The sequence below is a fragment of the Rhinolophus ferrumequinum genome, chromosome 9 (assembly GCF_004115265.2).
Source record: "Rhinolophus ferrumequinum isolate MPI-CBG mRhiFer1 chromosome 9, mRhiFer1_v1.p, whole genome shotgun sequence".
In the NCBI taxonomy this organism is placed as follows: Eukaryota; Metazoa; Chordata; class Mammalia; order Chiroptera; family Rhinolophidae; genus Rhinolophus; species Rhinolophus ferrumequinum.
Genome location: NC_046292.1, coordinates 6,346,419 through 6,366,010, shown reverse-complemented (window position 1 = coordinate 6,366,010; position 19,592 = coordinate 6,346,419). Strand labels below are relative to the sequence as shown.

The 19,592-nt window shown below is 51.1% G+C and overlaps 1 long non-coding RNA gene across 1 annotated transcript; it reads left to right on the top strand.

Annotated features, from left to right (window-relative positions):
* The first annotated feature begins 7,702 nt into the window (after positions 1 to 7,702).
* On the top strand, positions 7,703 to 10,033 carry LOC117027583 (uncharacterized). Its single transcript, XR_004423945.1, has 3 exons — positions 7,703 to 7,864; positions 8,347 to 8,509; positions 9,195 to 10,033. It is a non-coding gene; the product is annotated as an uncharacterized LOC117027583 (long non-coding RNA).
* The last annotated feature ends 9,559 nt before the right edge of the window (positions 10,034 to 19,592 follow it).

Genomic DNA, 19,592 nt, shown 5'->3' with positions numbered 1-19,592 from the left:
CCACACAAGTAGAAAGCTGCTGCCCTGGATAAGATAATGGAGGTGACAGTAAAAGGGTGGCATGGATGTTAGAAATTACTGGAAAAGTCTGACTTGTGAGGACACAAAGTCCCTGTCCAAGAAACAGCAGCTGACTTTTAAACAAATCCTCTGATGATTTTCCTGGTCCAGGGTGTGGGAGAATAGTGGAGGAGAGATGGTGGGGAGCGGTGGGGCTTGGGGTGGGGGAGCAGCGGGGGTTTGGTGTCATGAGGTTGGTTCCGACCTCAAGCCTGTATACACCAGGGATGACCCAGGCTTCGCAACACTGACTCATTTGGCAAGCTGTGCCTGCTACAGTTCTGGACTCGGGGATACAGCACCCTACTGGCCAAAGACCTGCCCTCCTGGAGCTTCCACTCCCTTGGGAAGAGAAACTATGAAGAATGAAAACAAGATACAGTGTCATGAAATAGTAAGTACAGCAAAGAAACAGAAGGCAGGTTAGAAGGGGAGAGAGAGAGATGGGGGAGGGGAAGGCCTCTCTGAGGTCAAGACATTTGAGCAGAGTGATGATCTGAATGAAGTCAGGGAGGAATCCTGCCCGTGTCTGAGGGAAGAGCACCCAGGCAGAGGGAACAGCCAGTGCAAAGGCGCTGAGTAGTAGCATGTCAGAGGCCCAGCAAGGAGACCACGGAGGGAGGCTGAGGGTGGGGTGGGGTGGGGTGGAAAGAGCAAGGAGGAAGATCTGGGGAGGGGGCAGCTGGGATTTGGGATTTGGCTGCAAGTGTGATGAGAAGAAAGAGGGTTCTCACCTGAGAGAGGGAGTGTTGGGCTGTGACTTACATATTAAAAAGTGGACAACCGACACACATACCTACATCTCCTCGCTCTGTCAACTCTACAACCCTACAAACAGTAACACCCAAGTACCACTGAGCGCACACCCAGCACCTAGACCTCGGTTTTCTGTTTTTCGTTTGTTTTCATTTTTATTGGGGAACAGTGTGTTTTTCCAGGACCCGTCAGCTCCAGGTCAAGTCATTGTTTTCAATCTAGTTGTGGAGGGTGCAACTCACTGGCCCATGTGGGAATTGAACCGGCCACCCGGGTGTTATGAGCACCACGCTCTAACCAACTGAGCCAACCAGCCACCCCCTAGCTCTAGGTTTCTAATCCCATTCTCCTCAAAGGAACCAGGGCTCCTTGGAGAAATGGCTGATTCTAGGATGGGGGCAGGAAATAGAGAAGATGAGCCCAGAGCATCTTAGAGTACCAGAATGTCAAGAAGGGCCCCACGACAACAATAAAAATAAAGATGGATATAGTGGTGACATGAACAAGTTTCCAATGGCCAAATCTGGGACAACTTGAGCAACAAAATAAAGTAGTATTGGATTAGAATCCAAGGTATAAGATAAATATCCCTGAGTCCAGACTGATATAAATGATTGAATAAATAAATAAATGAGGGACTAGGTAAGTCTCCTGTACAGAACAATTCCAGATAAGTATGTAGGTACCTTGCCTGCCCCCTAGGAGGAGGAGCTCAACTACCCACTGCTTAAGTGTGGGAGGCACCTGGTGACTCCCTCCTAAAGAGAACAGTATGAAATGGGACAAAAAGGAACTTTCTAGTGGAGACACCGGGCAAACACCACCTCAGCCAGGTAAACATCGTCAGTGATAACTCATGATGGGATGAGAATGACATTCTGCCTCTGTGGTCCTCCTCTCAAGAACCCGTAAATATAAATACATAAGTGCAGTCATGAGAGAACACACACACACACACACACACACACACACACACACACACACACACCACAAACCCAAAATGAGGGATGGTCTTCAAAAATCCCTAACCAGAACGCCTCAAAACTGTCAAGGTCACCAAAGACAAGGAAAGTCGTAGGAACTGTCACAGCCCAGAGGAGCCTAAGGGGACATGATAGCTAAGTGTTATATGCTGTCCTGGGTGGGCTCCTGGGACAGAAAAAGGATGTTAGGTAAAAGCTAAGGGAATCTGAATGAGGCATGGACTTCACTTAATAATCACGTGTCAATATTGGCTCATTAGTTGTGACAAATGTGCCCCAGGTATTAGGAGGTTAGCAGGGTGAGAAACCAGGTGGGGGGTGGGGGTACGAGAACGCTCTATACTATCTTGGCAACTTCTCTGTAAATTAAAACCTATTCTAAAATTGGAAGTTTGTTTAAAGAAAAAAATATTAGAATGGTTGGGGTGGGAAGGGAGGGAGGACCAGGCCAATTTCAGAGCCAGGAAGGATGTACAGAAAGCAGGGCCATACTGTTAAAAGCCGGGAATACAGTGTGGTTTTTTTGTGGGGGGGGGAACAGAGTCACAGAGCGGGGAGGTGCAGAAAGTGAGAAGGCCAGGCCTATTCTCCCGCCCTGGAGAGTCTGCTCTTGGACTCTGATGGCGTGACAGTATTTTTGAGCCTTCTTCTCTGGGGACCCTGAGACCCATCTCTATCTCCAGTCTGTCCCCTCCTTTATAAAATGGGATTAGTTACTCCAACTTCAGGGAGGTTGTGAGATTAAAAAGAGCCAGTGACAGGAGGGGGTTCCCAAGCCCCATCCCCTCAGCCCTGAGTTGCCTGCTTCACCACTAGTTGGTGGCCTTCCTGTGAGCCTATAGTCAGGTGACAAGAGGGCTGTGAGGTCTAGTGGACAAACAATAGCAGTAAATTGGCTCATGCACCAAACATGAGAGGAAGAAAATGTGTCACCTCAACATTGCAGAGGGTCTGCCTTCTCCCCTGGGCCGGAGCTGTCCAGAGAAAGGCACGGTACATCCACATAATGGAAAAGGATGCAGTCAGGGAAAATGGCGAATCTGGAGACGTGTAGCATCATGGGAAATAGTCATGTCATCAGTGAACAGGCTCTGAGCCGAATTGCCTCTGCATATGTGTGTTACATATGCACATGGACGTAGTCAGTGAAGAGTTAAAACAGTGAAAGCTGTGTGGGAGGAAGGTTACAGATGTTTTTCTTTCCATTTTTTTCCTTTCTGTTCACATTTTGCCAAACGTGTAATAAAAATGCAAAAATGTAAACCTTTATTTCCTCTCCCCAAGTTCGAGAATGCTAACCTCTCGTACTGCAGTTCACAGCACTCCCTGGGATGACCAGTGGTCCCACTTTGCCTGGGCTCCTGTCACACGGGGTGTCATGTGGGGTCTCTCCTCCCGCTCCCCACACAAGAATGCAGGATATGGAGAGGCCAAAAAGGGACACCAACAGAGCCATAGATGGAGAGTTATACTGCTATATTCTCGCTGACGGCTGGGTTGGAGACACAGGAAGCAGGAGCCACATGATCCGCTTCTGCTGTCCACTTCTCTGCCAACCAACCCCACTTGCTAACTGCAATCCGCACCTCTCTGCAATCCACCCTTGCCAGCCACCATCCGCTGCTAGCATAGCCACAGCAGTTATATAAGTGGCCAGTGGCTCACTGGTTACAGCTGATGGCCAACTAGCCACAGCTGATGACCATCCGATCACAGTTGATGGCCATTTACTCCCCGAGCCAGCACCTTTCCACGTGAGGCCGAGAGCCTGGACACTGCACTCCTGGCTCTGTCCCACAGCTCCAGTCATTGCACTGCAGCCAGATGCGAGATGCCTGCCTCGTCCATTCGTAACAGGGGTGACTCTGCAGGGATGAGAACCCAGGAGAAGAACCCCTTTGGGAATACAGGTGGCATTGGAAAGCCCGTCAGTAGATAGCAGGGCCTCAGCCAGGGAAGTGCCGGGTGATGAGAGCACAGCACTCTTGGGGACTCTTGGGGTATGGTCCCAGTTTGTTCTCTAGCAATGCTCCCAGTGCATCCCTGCGCCTATCCCAGCAAGCTGTCCGCTCAGGCATGCTTGCCTTTGAGTCTGCCCACATTGATTGGACCAGCAGTCATCAACTGGCCCCAGGAGAGACAATCAGTGATTTCCCCAGGAATATGGGATCAGAACCAAGAGAATAGTGACTCTCAGGCACCTGGAGCTGGGCGCCATAACGTGCATGCAGGGCAGCTGTGGGGCTTCTGTGTCTATCAGAAGGACCAAAGAAAGCAGAGAAGCTGCTGTGTAGAGAAAAGTGGAGGGAAAACCATGAAGCAGATGCAGAGAGGAAGACAGGGTCATAGATGCGAGATAAGGTTTCGGGCAACTTTTCATTTTCAGCTCCTTCGCGGTCCTTGTCATCGTTGGAGGACCCACTGCATCCTTGTCCTAGGGTTCTGAAAATCACCCACACCCTATAACTTACCCCTGTATTCTGCTTAAAATATGTGTCAGTTTCCTAGGGCTACTGTGACAAGTTGGCTTAAAACAACAGAAATTTAAAAAAAAAAAAAAAAAAAAAACCCAGAAATTTATTTTCACAGTTCCAGAGGCAAGAATTCCGAATTCAAGGAGTTGGCAGGGATGGTTCCTGCCAGAGGCTCTGAGGGCAAATCAGTTGCATGCCTCTTTCTTTTATCTTTTGGTGGCTGCCTGCAAACCTTGGTGTTCCTCTCTCGTATCTTCTGATGGCTGCCTGCAATCCTTGGCGTTTAATGACTGATACACGCATCATTACTCTGATCTCCACCTCCATCTTCAAACGGGATTCTCTCTGTGTGCAATTTTGTCCAAATTTCCCTCTTCTTATAAGGACCCCCTAATCCAGTGGGACCTCCTCTTAACTAATGAGAGCTACAAAGGCCGTATTTCTAATTAAGATCACATGCTAAGGGTCTGGCTGGGCATGAGTTTTGGGGAGACAATATTCCACCCAGAACAACCTCTCCTGAGACGGTTTATGTTTTTTGAAACAAACACCAAAATCCCAATCAATCTATACATTGGTATCAGAACTGGGATGTTGGAAGAAATTGTTTTTCAAAGAAAGTATTGAAGTTAGAAGTCTTGAGGCAGAGGGAAGGGCAACGAGGGCTCCTCATTCTTCGATGGAACACCCGCAGTTCTCGCTATGTGGCAAGAAATCAGTCCAACTATTTCCAGTGGTCTCATGGGACTCAAAACATGTGCCGACCAAGCCTGAAGTTTTAGGAAACTTGGTAGCAAAATGTCCAGGATATCGCTAAGTGAGTTACTTCTAGGAGCCTTTAGAAAGTGCTGGAAAACAAACTTCAGTTTAATTCGGCCCAAGATCAGGAAGAAGCAGGGCAAAAACTCTGTTACGGGGAAATTCTTTTTTCCGATAGCCTGCGACTGCCACACGTCAGGTAATCAGGCACTTGCTACACAGCAGCAGGTACATTCTCTGACTCACCTGTTTGTAACACTAAGGTTGGCACACTGCATAGAAAAGTCTGTGAGCTTCGCAATTGGAATGGGATGTCTGGGACGAGACACAGGGGTGCAAACCCTGAACCTCTGGTCTTTCTAAAGCCTCCTGTTGAGTGGCATGAAGTCAGGTGGGGGTAGCATTCCAAAAGAAACTGGAGAAAAAGCCTTCCTTCCACCCAAGTCAGGTGATGATTTCTTCTTGTCACTCTTAGGCTGAAAGAAGAAATCCCCAATCCAGGGCCATAGTGTAAGGCTAAATATTGAACTGGACAGGATTTCATGGAATTGGTTATTGGTGAATGACATGACCCAAAATAAAATCGACAGGCATCCAACTTGGGTTTTATGGGGATGGAAACTCCAGGAAACCCTAAAATCTGGAAATTGGGATGTGTGATGTCTCACCCTCCGGGCAACTCCTAGACCACGTACTGGCACCACCGAGAAGCAGGCTGCAGGGCCACCTGCATCCTCTTCCAGAAAAATCCTTCCCGAGAACCTCTCGAGGGTGGGCCTGAAAGACTTCAGACAGGGATTCCTTCCCAGTGGGCAGAGCCGGGGGTACCCCATCTGCCAACAAAGGAGCCCAGGGAGGAAACCAGCAGTGCAAAGTCCATGCGATAGCGTGTCCTAATGTTTAATTTATTCTAGAAGACCCTGGCGTGTGCTCTGTATGGTGCTTCCCTTTCCCATAGAGCAAGTAAGGCAAGAGGTTAACTTGATCACGTCATCTATCGGTTGAGGGGGACCCTAAGGAGACACCTTAGAGGAGAGTCCGCAGAAGTAGGTGGGTGGCATCTGGATGTGGCAGCTCTGGGACAGTGCCCTGGCAGGGACGAACGGAACGGACTGCAGTGGATACTTACCTTGTAGGCTGTTAAGCGGTCTGGTAACCCTCCCTCATGTGGTCATGAGCCAGGCTGTCAGCATACAGACCTGCCCACCAGCCATAGCTGACTGGGCTGACGGGAGGCCCTGATCCAACTTTCCAGGAAGATGGGCCTGGACATAGTTCTCTTTGGGTGAAGGGATCCAGAATACGTCAGCCTGGCTGGTGTGATGCAGGGGGTCAAATGGGGGTAGGTAAGTGATGCTGAGAAAGTGTCCAGGGCTGTTTGGTTCCAGCGTCCCAAAGCTGGGCTGCATCTGTGGGTTCCATAGGTGTGCCCTGTACCCTTGCGATGAAATCGCCCTTCCTGCTTTAGCTAACAAGGCTGATTTCCAATCCCCAGAACCACTTGTACGCTGACCCAGAGACCTGGACTGGGGTATCAGGTGAGGCTGCAGCTTGAGAACAAGGTATACATCCGATTATCGAGGGAGCCGGCCCAGCTAGTTCCCAGGGTTACCTCCTACCACTTCCCCACTCTGCCCTCCCCACTGCACCAGGAGCTGCGACACCTTATGCTGTAGCCCCAGGGCCCCCCAGGCTCTCTCTCTGATTCTGGGCCTTGGCTCATGCTGTTCTCTTTGCCGGGAATACCCTTCCCAACGCTCCCTTTGGCCCCACACCACTTAATTTGCCTGACTACTCAGCACAGATGTTATCCACCTGGCTCCCTGCTGAGAGGGGTCTTTTCTCCGAGCTGTGCCATTACCACTGCAGCACTCGGTCCGCCCAGCTGTGACTGCCTCGTGCTGGGCTGTCCAGGAGCAGGGACTTTGCACGGATCTGGGCTGCCTCACTGGCGGGAGCTGCGTGTTGGCACCCAGAGCGTTAATGAGCTTATAGAAATGCTAACTGAATGAAGTGAGTAATGCAGTCGTGGCTAGACAAGTCAGGTTTAGCCCAGGGAGAGGAAGGACAGGGGTCCTGGGCCCAGCCAGTGTGGAGACAGCTCCTCCATTTCCTCCCAGGAGGATGCTGATACGCAGAGACTCTGGAGCTGGATGCTCAGAGGCCTGCCAGCCTCAGGGAGGCAGAGAGCCCGGGCTCACCTTTCAGAGCGGCCCCTCCACCCCTCACGTCACCAGACATGTGGGTTCAGCCCGGCTCAGTCCAACCCTAGGTCCCACCCCAAGCCTAGGACAAAAATGGTGTTTCCAGACTGAGATGGGAACAGGGCCCTCCTCTACGTCTCCCGTCAGGCCTCCTGCCAGCCTCTGCCCGCAGCATCGCCTGCTCTGAGCTGGAGGACACAGAGTCCAGAGCCTAGCAGAACGTCCAGCACAGGCCTCTCTCCAACTTCGTGATGACCACCCCTACCCCAGGTCCCCCTGGTCCCCGGTTCCCTCCCCAGGCAGGCCTTGCCTTCACCTCACCACCCCCCAGCTCACTGTGATGAAAGACCGTGGTGCAAAATTCGTTGGGGAGAAAAACAGGAAGTGGCGCCTGAGAGCATGCCTGCAGAAGTGCTGCCCAGGCAGAGACTGTGGCAGCCCCTACACCCGCAGCCTTACAGGAAAGTGGTGAGGGGGCAGCCCCAGCCCGAGCTGCGGGGGCGTGAGGGACAGTCATGGGAGAGTCCAGCATGGGACCCTTTGGCCACGAAGGGCTTTATTTTTAGACCAAACACCACACCTGCATCCTGCATTTTCTATCTTAACCTTTTCACAACAATGCCTCAAGGTATGTACGGTGACCCCATTGTACAGATGAGCAAATAGACTCAGAGACGTTAAGTGACTAGGCTGAGGCCACACGGTCTTTCCCACGCTGGGTCATGGCTCCTCGATTCTTGCTCAGACTTTGATTTCTATTTGTGGTGTGTTTTTGTTCTGGGCCTGTGAGCTCACAGTGGGTGGGGGAGGGTGGGATGGGGTGTGCTGTTTCTGGCTCCTTCATCTCAGCACATCTAAGCTGGTGGTGAGAAAGGGGATCAGGGCCCACAGCTGAGGGCCCATCCCTGGAGGTTCTGGTTCCTGGAATGTGAGCTGGAAGGACCAAGGGCCCTGGTCTATGTGTTAGAGAAGAGGCAAGGAGACCCCGGGCGGGGAATTCACCCAGCTGGCACTGATCCCCCCGTACCAATCAGGCGTTTATGACCTCAACTGGCTGACAGGCCAAGGGACTCAGAACTTCAGGTAAGTCCAGAACCTTTTCTCTCCCAGGCCTGGAACTCTGGGGAGCCCTAATCCTATAGCTTCATGCCTGGGACGCATCATCAGAATGAGACCCCTGGAGGCCACTCCCACCCAGGACCATGTACTCCCTGGACCCCAGCTCTCCCTCACCCCTGGCTTACCCTGCTTGCCCCAGACCCCATAACGGCAGGTAAACAGAGGCTTTTGGTGACCCTCTCCACAGAGTTCCACTCCAAGCCTTTCCCTGCCCAGGACTCCGGGAGATCTGAGGCCTTTTGGCGGGGTGGTTGGGGGTGTCACCCTTACTGCCCAGTGTCATGCAGGGTGTCAAGCTGGGTCTCTGGTCCTGCTCCCCACATAAGAACGCAGGATATGGTGAGGTCAGAAACACCCACGGAGCCATAGATAGGGGAGTCATACCACGACAGTCTCGCTGGTGGCTGGGTTGGAGACACAGGAAGCAGGAGCCACACGATCCGCAACCTGCCGTCCACTTCTCTGCCAACCAACCACACTTGCTAACTGTAATCCACAATCCACGCCTCTGCAATCCACGCTTGCTAGCTCAGCCACCATCTTCTTGCTAGCCCCCATTTGCTGCTGGCGTAGCCATGGCAGTTATATTAGTGACCAAAGTCTCACTGGTTATAGCTGACGGCCAACCAGCCACAGCTGATGGCCATCCAATCAGTTGATGGCCATTTACTACCCGAGTGAGCACCTTTCCAAGTGAGGGCGAGAGCCTGGAAACTGCACTCCTGGCTCTGTCCCCACCTCCAGGTTTCTCTCAGGCCTTGACCCACAGGGTCTCCCCCTGTGCTTCAGCTCCCCTTTGCTACCCATATCTACTACCTGACCACCACCTCTACCTCCAGGTACCTCTGGGCATCCCTCCAACGTTCCTCAGAGATCTCAGCCGAGCTCCCAGGACCTGCACTAGCCCTGGCAAAGGCGTTGTTGCTCACATGGTCCCTGAGGTTGAAACCACGGTGCCGTGCTGTGGCCTTGACTCACCCAGCTCCCACCACCATACCATCCTCCCTCCACCACCGGGCAGCTGTCCTAGAAGCCTCTGGGGACTGTCACACCACAGCAGAAGCCAGGTGGGGACAGGACAGGAGGCCCCGTCAGCCTCAGGGTTTCCTCTGCTGCTCTGAGTGGTAGTGGGCTCTGCTCTGCTCGCTCCTGGTGGGCTGCTGGGCTGCAGGACTAGAAACAAAAGAAGCTCTTGGCCTTCAGCATCAAAGTCGTGCCCTCCTGCCTCTGCCCTCAGTACTGAGCACCCAGGGACCAGCAGGAAGGTGGATGCTATTCAGGAGGCCTGGCCTCCTTTCCTTTATGGAAAAGACTCAGCCTCTGATCCAGGCCATTCTCTTGTGAAAGGGAACCATAAAAATGAGTCAATATAGGTAAAGTGCTTAGAACAAGGCCTGACCTATAGTGGGGGCTCTATACATTTTCATCATCATCATCTAACTAAATGCTTACAACTCTGTGAGGTCAGTAAAATGACTCCATTTTACAGGTGAGAAAACTGAGGCGGAAAGAGGTGAAGCCACATGCCTTCCTTTATACAAAATTAGTGGCTGAACAGGGATTTGAACCTATCAGTTGGAAGCTTATGGTGTCTGCCACGGGGCATGATTTCCTCTGGTTTTGGGGCCAGCTTTGGATGTGTGTGTACACACACACACACACACACACACACACACACACACACCACCCCCTCCCACCCCCGCCCCCCCAGCCGCTCCCACATCCTACAGGACTGCATGGGATGTGAGGCTGCACCGGGACAAAGAGGCAGAGTCCGGGGGCGGAGTCTTCCCGCCGTTCAGTCACCGCCTCCCTCCCGGTTCCCTCTACCCCAAACGCAGGGGCCTCCTCGTTGGGCTCCAGGGAAGCAGGGGCGCCACCTGGTGGCAATGGAGGGTAAACGCCGCCACTCTCCCAGCCGCGCACCACGGTGCTATGCGTACGCTCCCTGCTGCCTGTTTGGCTAAGGTGTGCGGTGATTCCGCCAAACTAGCGATGTACAGAACTCGGAATTCACTTTCCGTCCTGCCCCGCTTCCTCCAGGGATGCGGAAATGAGCGTAAACCCTTGTGTTGCTGGGCTTGGGCTGCCGGTGGTTTGGGGACGGTATTGAGAAAGCAAGTTAATTTTGCTCAGAGAATATATTGTATGTTCCCCCAAACTTCTCATTCCTTTCTTAAATCCCGCACGCAAAAGGCGGATTTTTGCGGAGCCGCTTTCCCCGCTTAGCTTGGTGCTGGGCAGCTCCGTCCAGCTCTTACCTTCTTCCTTGCCCCTCCTCGCGGGCTCAGCTCCCGCCCGGGCGCTCGGCTGCACCTCCCTCCTGGCTCTCCTGCCCAGCTCCCCCGCGCGCCCTGCGGCAGCCCCGTGGCCCCTCCGCCTGGGCATTTGGCGGTCCCCACCAGCGGAATGTGCCCCCAGCGTCAGTCCCTCCTATCCTGCCCTTTCCCGCACTTTCGACTTCAGTGAAAGTGGTCCCTCTTGCCCCCAGTGGCCCAAGCTGAAACACCCGCTCACGGTTCACTTCTCTCTTCTCAACCACCACAAGCAGGTGTCGCCAAGCCTTGCTGTCTGTGTGACAGACAAGGGTGTGTGTGTGTGTGTGTGTGTGTACAGATTTCATTCATTCATTCAATACATGCTGTCAAATGCCACCAGACACGGTCCTAAGCCCTGAGGATACAGCAGCGACCAACGTCTCTACCCCCAGTATATTCTAGTTGGGGGGGCAGAGCAGGGGAGCAGATGACACAGAAACAAACAAGAAACAAACAACTCCATTCATAATACCTTGCGTGGCAGTATGTGCTAAGGAGAAGAAGAAAACAGAGTGGGGGGGCCACACCCCATATCAGGTGGCTGCTGCCCTCACCCTTCCCTGGCCTTCCTCTGGGCTACTGACCCCATGCAAGGACTGCTCCCCTTCCTCCTCACTCCCCACCCCTGCTCTGATACCTCCCACCAGGCACCCTCCTGTGTGGATTCCCTCATCACCTCCTGGGGATCCAACACCCGTACCTAGCCACCCAGGGCAGCTGCTACATGGCCTGCCCCCCCCCACACACACACAATGCCTTTTGGACTGAACTGTTAATGAAGGAGAGAGTAAGGATGGAAGGGGGAGAGGGAGAGAAAGTAGCCCCTCAACTTGATATTTTGAAAAGTTTCAAAAAGCTGAAATAGTTGTGCGGGGGCTCTAAAGACAGCTTAAGATGGGAGGAAAACCGCCTGATGAAGCTGATGCAGGGCAGGGAGGTCCCCCCCCACCCCGGGAGGTCCTCGAGGAGGAGAGGGGATGGGATCAGGTGCTCGGTGGTGGGGCCAGCCTCAGGTGTCGACACCAAGTTACAACAACCACCACCTGTACTCATACGTTCATCCCGTGGACCCAGCACTACATGAGTACCTGACCGGTGACACGTCTAAACCTCGCCACAGCCCTGGAGGGACCACAGATTCCCCATCCCTCAGTCCAACCCTTTCAGCCTGATGGGTTTTGGAATTTGGAGCGTTCAGGGTTTATAAAGCTGACGGAGCCATTCCCCACATCACAGCCAGACTCAAACCATGAGCAGTTGTGGAGCAAACGGTGTGACTTTCTGCAAAGTGGGATTGTAGCCTCACGTCAGGGCACATCAGAGATCTTGCCAAGTGACTCTGTGCCAAACCTAAACTCTTTCTATTTTCAGACCTCTGGGCGTCGGCCTTGACAGTCCCTTACTGTGAATCCATCCTGTCCCATTAATAGATGACAAAACCGAGGCACAGGAGGACTAAATAAACGGTCCAACTTTACATGGGAAGCGGCTGAGCTGGGATTTCAATCAGTTTGTGCTGTCAACGTCTGTGCTCTCTGCCCCCTCCACTCCCATAGTTACTATAGAGCAAGCAGGTTACAGGTGTGTCACACCAAGCACCTATACACCATGCACTCCTTTCACCTGACAGCAGCCCTAAGAGGTAGAAAACAGGTTCCAGTTTTTTCCAGTCTCAGCAGAGTAATTAATTTATCCAAGGTGAGAGGGTCAGTTAACTAACTGGTAGAATTCCGTATACAGGATACAAGAAATCCTTGCTGCTTTCACTCCATCCCAGTCCTGTTTCCCCGGGGTAATTATTTCTAACAGTCCAGTATGAGTGTTTTCGTGGCAGGATGGGCTACATAACTGAGGGTCCTGGTGTAAGATGAAAATGTGGGCCTCCTTGTTCAAAAAGTATTAAGAATTTCAAGATGGTGACAGCAGCCCAGCATCAGATCAACTAGAGCATGGGGCCTTCCTGACCCCCGGGGTGAGGGGAGTGAGGAGGTGGGGGTGGGGGAGGGGTTCTGCTGGCCAGGAGCCCTGCTTCCTGCTTTGCTTCTTAAAAAGAGTCATGAGGGCCGGCCGGTGGCTCAGCCTAACTCTGAAGGTTGATGGTTCGATTCCCACATGGGCCAGTGGGCTCTCAACCACAAGGATGCCAGCTCGATTCCTCGAGTCCCGCAAGGGATGGTGGGCTGCGCCCCCTGCAACTAGCAATGGCAACTGGACCTGGAGCTGAACTGCGCCCTCCACAACTAAGATCGAAAGGACAACAACTTGACTTGGAAAAAAGTCCTGGAATTACACACTGTTCCCCAATAAAGTCCTGTTCCCCTTCCCCCATAAAATCTTTTTTAAAAAGCCAGTCATGTATATATATGTACAGGCCTTTAAATATTTACAAAAAGGCAACCCGACCGTACAAGTTATTCTGCAACTCGCTTTTTTCATTTATGAAGAATGACAGCACTGTGTACCAGGCTTATCCCATCTTTGAGGCTTATCTCATCTTCAGTGCTATCAGGTAGTGTTACAGGACAGAGGATAAACTAGCATCATCCTTGTTATACAGATGAGGGAACTGAGGCACAGAGAGGCACAGTGGCTCGCCCAAGGCCACAGTGTGAGTGTCAGATGGAGGATTAGAAGACGGTGGTTTGGTTTGGAGACTGCCCACCTAACCTCTACCTGGTTCTACCTGATACATAGACTGGAGATTATGTGTGGTTTCCAGGTCTCTCTCCTTCCTGTCAGTAGCTGCTCAACACGACACTGAATGGAGATGTGCCATATTTATTTAATCAGTCCCCTGACAATGGACATACAGGTTGCTTCCAGTTTCTTGATATCATAAACAACCCTGCAGTGACCCTCCTTAGCCCATTTCTGAAGAAGACATGTTCCCTGCATCTGACTGTAAATAAAGGCAGGGTCTCAATTTGATAGTGGCTGGGCTAAGGTAGTGATTCTCAGTCTTGGGTCTACATTAGAATAACGGGGGGGATTTAAAAACATTTAACTTTGTGTTGAAATCTATCATCTGCATTAGTTTGCTGTTGCTGCCATAACAGAACAGCACACCAACTGGGCGGCTTAAACAGAAATTTATTTTCTCACAGTTCTGGAGACTGAAAGTCCTGGCAGGTTCAATTTCTCCTGAGGTCTCTCTCCTTGGGTTGCAGACCCTTGGGTTGCAGACCCTTCTCGCTGAGTCCTCCCTCACATGGCCTTTTCTCTTTGTGTGCATATCCCTGCTATCTCTCTTCTAATAAGGACATCCGTCCTATTGAATTACGATTCTATGACTTCGTGTCACCTTAATTACCTCCTTAAAGGGCCCATCTCCAAATACAATCACATGGCGGGGTTCAGGCTTCAGCATACGGATTTTGTGGGAACACAAATTGGTCCATAACATCATCCATACAGGAAAGCACACAAATCCTAAGTGTGCAGCTTGGTCAGTTTTCACAAACTGTATCAACAGCACTCAAATCAAGACATAAAACATAACCAGCACCCAGAACCTCCCCCCCGCCAAAGATCCCCTTCCAAGCACTTCCCGTCCCCCAAAGAGTAACCACTATTGTGATTCTAACCCTATAGATTATTTTTGTCTGATTTTGAACTTTTTATATAAATATTTATGTATTCATTTGTGTCTGGCTTCTTTCATTCCATATTATGTTGTGAGTTCATCCGTGTTGCTGGATATAGCGAAAGTCTGTTTATTTCATTGCCGAGTAGATGTCTACACTACATGTGTAAATGTCTACATTTATCGTAATTTATTTACCCATACGACTGTGGATGGACATTTAAGTCGTGTCTAGGTTTTGATCCCGCGGCAATGGCAGGAGACAAGTGTGCACTGTGCTAAAGATCTCTAAGCCTATGAGAACCTTGATAGTTTAAGGAATCAAACTTTTATTGAGCGCCTACTATATGCTGGGCATCTTCATGTAGATTATTGCACTTAGCTATTTCTCCTTCCTCTGGAGTCCCAAAAGTGCTCTGCTTGGATCTCTAGCCCAGCGCTACTGTTTTGTATCTATCATTTCCATACGTTCCTCCTCCCCCAGCTGAATCGACCCATCAGGACCTCTGGGGATGGGTGCCAGCGCCAGTATATTTTTTTCAAGTTCCTGAGGGATTTCGATATCCTGCCAAGGCCGAGAACCAGTGATGCAGACGCAGAATTTTAGAGCCATGTGTTAATGAGGCAGGCCAGTTCCACGGGCAATGCTTGGGTGATCTTAGCTAGCCCTGCTACAGGCAGAGGGTTCCAAATACCAGCCTGGGATCAGAAGGAAGATTGGGGTGGGGCAAGGGGGTGGGAGCAGGTGCTGCCTCCTGGAAAGGCTCTCAGAGTCCCCTTCCCGGTGACAGGCTGCGAGCACTGGCTTCAAGAGCAGACCGGAGGCCCACACCCCCCAGGGGCATGCTGCAAATACAATCCATGGGTCCCTCCCCAGACCTAAGGTTCAGACTTCTAAGGAGTCCTGTGCACATAAAAGTCTGAAAACCACGGATTTAAAAAGCAGCCAAGTTTATGATATGGAATCCAGAGTGGCATGCTGAGGTCCCCACTGCTGTTCTGTGTTACCATGGGGACAGGCGGTGCCTCAGTGTCGTCATCTGTAAAATGGGTCTTCTGATCTCTAAGGCTGTTTCCAACCAGAGCCTCTGGTCCAGCTTGAGCTGAGTCTGAACTGGTTACACGTTGAAAGCTTTGAAGTTGCCATCAAGTGCTATGTTGATACTTTAAAAAAGATACTACTTTCAAAAAAGTTGTATGTAGCTGGCGGGGTATTTCTAATGATGACTTGGGAAACAAGTGAAAGAGCGGGGAAATCTATTAGAGTAAAAATGCATATGAAAAATAGTTAAAATGTAATTGAAAAATAAATTTGTAAAAATTATAATAAATAAATTAAAAAAGAAAAAGTTAAAGTAATTGTCCCATTAAGCAGTGCTATTGTAATGGCTAGGATCCCCCATGTTCCGTGAGATTTTTAAAAATAAACTTTATTTTGGCATAGTTTTAGATTTACAGAAGAGTACAAAGAATTCCTGCATAGCCCACGTCTGATTCCCCCTATTGCTACTGTCTCATATTATTATGGCATTTGTCACAACGAATGAACTGACATTACTATTAGCAAGACTCCATCACAAGGTTCTGTTTTTACGTAGGATCATAGTGAAGAAATTCATACTATTTGCATGGATTCCAGTGATTTTACGGGGGGAAAAGATCAAGTGTGCTTAAAAGCAACTTTAGGCTGCTTACTGTTTACTCAGCACAGAAGCAAAACAAGGATCTGCTAACTTGGTCTCATCCTACACTGATCGCTTGTGCTACAGGTCACTTAGGGACATTTATACAAGCCCTTTTGTGAAGTCATCAGCAAATGCAGTGGATAATTTGGCAGGTTTGAGTGAAGGCGTCAAATAACAACAAAGTATTGAAGCCAACTCTCCCTTTACTATTTATAAGGTCAACATAGAAAGCCCTTGTCCCACCAGCCCAATTACAGTGAATTTGGAAGCTGCAAGTTCATGACAAGTTGTCAGTGTCTCTGAAAAAAAGAAAACCAAATCTCCAGATAAAACTCCAACGCAGCCAACCTCTCAGCAGCTGCGGGGGGAGACTCAAGGTCAGAGTGCCCTGATCCTAGACTGCTGCTCCGTACTAGACTTTGCCATAAAATCAACTTCAGAAAATCATGCACTTTACCTTAATCCCGTGGTTCTTCCTGCATTATGTCTGCAGCAAGTGGCGGAGGGGAAATCCTGCATCTCCTCGCTGGGAAGGCAACACTTTGGGGAATGTTTGGGAAATGAGGCTTGCAAGCTAGGGCTGTGCAACCTGGAGTTCGGCTGATGCGTATAATTTAGATGGATTAATTTGGAAATATCCACTCGGATGAGAAAGAAGAGTTAAATTCATTTAGAGACATTACGTCTGTCAAAGGCACCGAGCGGCCCCCTATCCTCCTACCCCGGTCATGCCTGATTCTGCCTGATTCTGACTAAGATGCTGCGGGCAGTGAGGGACCCCCTACTTACTTATATATTGATTAATTTCCACACAGGATTCAAGCGAAGGAGCAAATATTAGTTCAGTTACGTAGAGGAAAATGCCCACCTCAGAAAAGGCTGCTACACACAGAGATCTTGCACTCAGACCTTTCTTGGTTCTCCAAAAATTGAACAATGAATCGTTAAAACAAAAATCCACCAGAAAACTTTCCACCTTCAGAATCGAGGGGCACAATGAAAGGACCCCATCAAAATTTCACCCGCACCCTCAGCCCTGAGTCGTTTGGGCCACTGAATGCCCTGAGCGGGGTGGAGGATGGATGTCACACCCAAAACTGCTTTCTGAACACACCGAGCATATGGTGGAGGCAGAACCGTTTCTGCCCACCAGCTCTTTCTTTGACATCGCATGTGCTTTTGGGGGAGGGGGCAGCAAGGGCAGTGCCCACACTCGGCAGCCAAGTCAGACCCCAGGGCTTGCCCCAGGAAACCAGCCGTCCAGGAGCAGCAACTTGGCATTGGTACGGGTCCTTCTTTGGTCTGGGGGGCAGGACACATATCCGAAGGGTCAGCTGCAGCTTCATCCCGGTTCTGTCCAGGTCCAAAGCAAGCCGCTCCGGCCACAGTCTGAGCGCGCCCCCAGAGGTCAGAGGCTGCACCCTGCAGCGGACCGGTTGTCCTCGCTCACCCCTCCCCGTGGCCCCACAGATTCAATCTTATCTCCTTGCCTTTGTTAGGGTCACGGCAGGCACAGGTGTGGGCGTGGTGCCGGGCCAGGCAGGACATTTGCAAATGACCTTCCCCTTCCCTCCCCCGACTAGATTCCCCTTCCCCTGACCTCCCAGCCCAGTCTTAAACTGGCTCAGACGTCACACCTTTTCACCTCCGAGTGAGTATGGGTGACAGGCACCTTGCCCCAAATGGATCCAAAAAGACAAAAATGCATGTATCAGACCCTTTCTCCAGTGACTCTCAGTACCGTGGTTCCCCGAAAATAAGACCGAGTCTTACATTAATTTTTGCTCCGAAAGATGCATTAGGGCTTATGTTCAGGGAATGTCATCCTGAAAAATCACGCTAGGGCTTATTTTCCAGTTACGTCTTATTTTTGGGGAAACATGGTATGAGACTGGAGGTGGCTTCCACCAGGGGCACCCCCACTGGCCATCATAGGAAGCCCTCCAGCCCTCCAGGGTCAGCTCACAGGAGGGTCAAAGTTTTGTCACTCAGACATTTGCAAGCCAAAGTGCCACAAACCTGCAGCACCCCTTCTCTGGGCATCAGGCTTCTGCAGCCTCCGCCCCCACCCCATCCCGAGGGGCCTCCCCACCCACTCCAGGGCTGTGGTTCAGGGTGGGAGGGACTCTGGATGCCCCCCCCCCCGCCCCTGCCCCTGCACTCTTACATGATGTTTTTTTTTTTAAATGTTATTGGGGAATATTGGGGAACAATGTGTTCTCCAGGGCCCATCAAGCTCCAAGTCGTTGTCCTTCAATCTGGTTGTGAAGGGCGCAGCTCACTGGCCCATGTGGGAATCGAACCAGCGACCCTGTTGTTCAGAGCTCATGCTCTAACCAACTGAGCCATCTGGCCGCCTCCAGGATGTTGTCTTATGACAGTAGTAATTCATTAGTTGTGACGGTTTCTTCAATCCTCTAATGGACATTTCATTCAACAATACTTAATGAGCCTCAACTAGGAGCCGAGCTCTCCGCTTTGGGGTAAGTTACATTCTAAGGGGAAGGCAGCTGAGCAAGTAACCCGAGGGGACAGCCACAGGTTGTACTTGAATGGAGATAACTAGGATATTGAGAGAACAACAGGACCCACTCAGGAGGCCTCTCAAAGGTACAGTTAGGGGAGGAGGGCCCCTCAGCGGAGCAGGAGGTGGACGTGTCGGTCCCAGCAGCTACTTCCAAAGCACCCAGTGCACATGCCCAAATCTGAACTTCAAAACCTGTGTTCTGCCCCTATCCTCCTGGTTTCTCTAGATCAGGGAGGGACCCCTCCATCCAGCCAACTGTGCACATGAAAAACCCAGAGGGCAACCTGGACACGGCTCTGCACCCACCTCCACCACCACGTCCGGACACTCCCTTGTTTAAACTGGACGTTGGCATTCCGTTCTTAGGGTGAAATCTAAAATCGCAAATGCACCCTTCAAGGGCGGGCCCTGCTCTTCTGGGCTCATCATGAACCACTCCCACCCTCCCACCCTGGGTTCTCACCACACTAACCTTTCAATTCCCTCAAATCTGGCCCCTGGGCCTTTACACTCAGCACTTACCCCCACTTACAGCGATCTCCCTCATCTTGCCTTCAAGTTTCATCCACTCTCCTGACTATTCACATTGGAGGCAGTGTCCCATTGCTTCACAGTCCTTTTAGGGGTGTGACTGTGTAATGACGTGTGCTCGCCCAAGCCTGCCCCCTACCCTGTGGAGCGGTGGCATCTCCCTCTTGAAGCCCCAGTACCTAGCATAGCCTGGCACACGGTACGGGCACAAATCTGTCTGGCGATGGATGAAGGGAGGAAAGAACGTGCTGCCGAAATCCTGGCTCTCTCCCTTCCTTCACTGACCCAGCTCTCTCTTACCTGGTGAATAGGGGCTGACACATACACTCAAAGCCAGTGAAAGTGCTCAGACAACCCCACTTTGGCCCCGAACCTGAGTTGGCTGTACCCTAGCCCTTCAGGGACTAAGAACAGCTTTTCCCACTTCTACCCCTGGCAGCAAATGTCCTCAGAGTTGCTATCACATAAAAGCATTTGCAACGGTGCAGCCACTCCGGACCCCACAGACGTCCCCTAAAGGGAGGCTTCTGCCTCTGATCACCCCTCAGAAGGCCGGGAGATCACCTGGGTCCTTCCTCCCTTGTTGCAGGGAG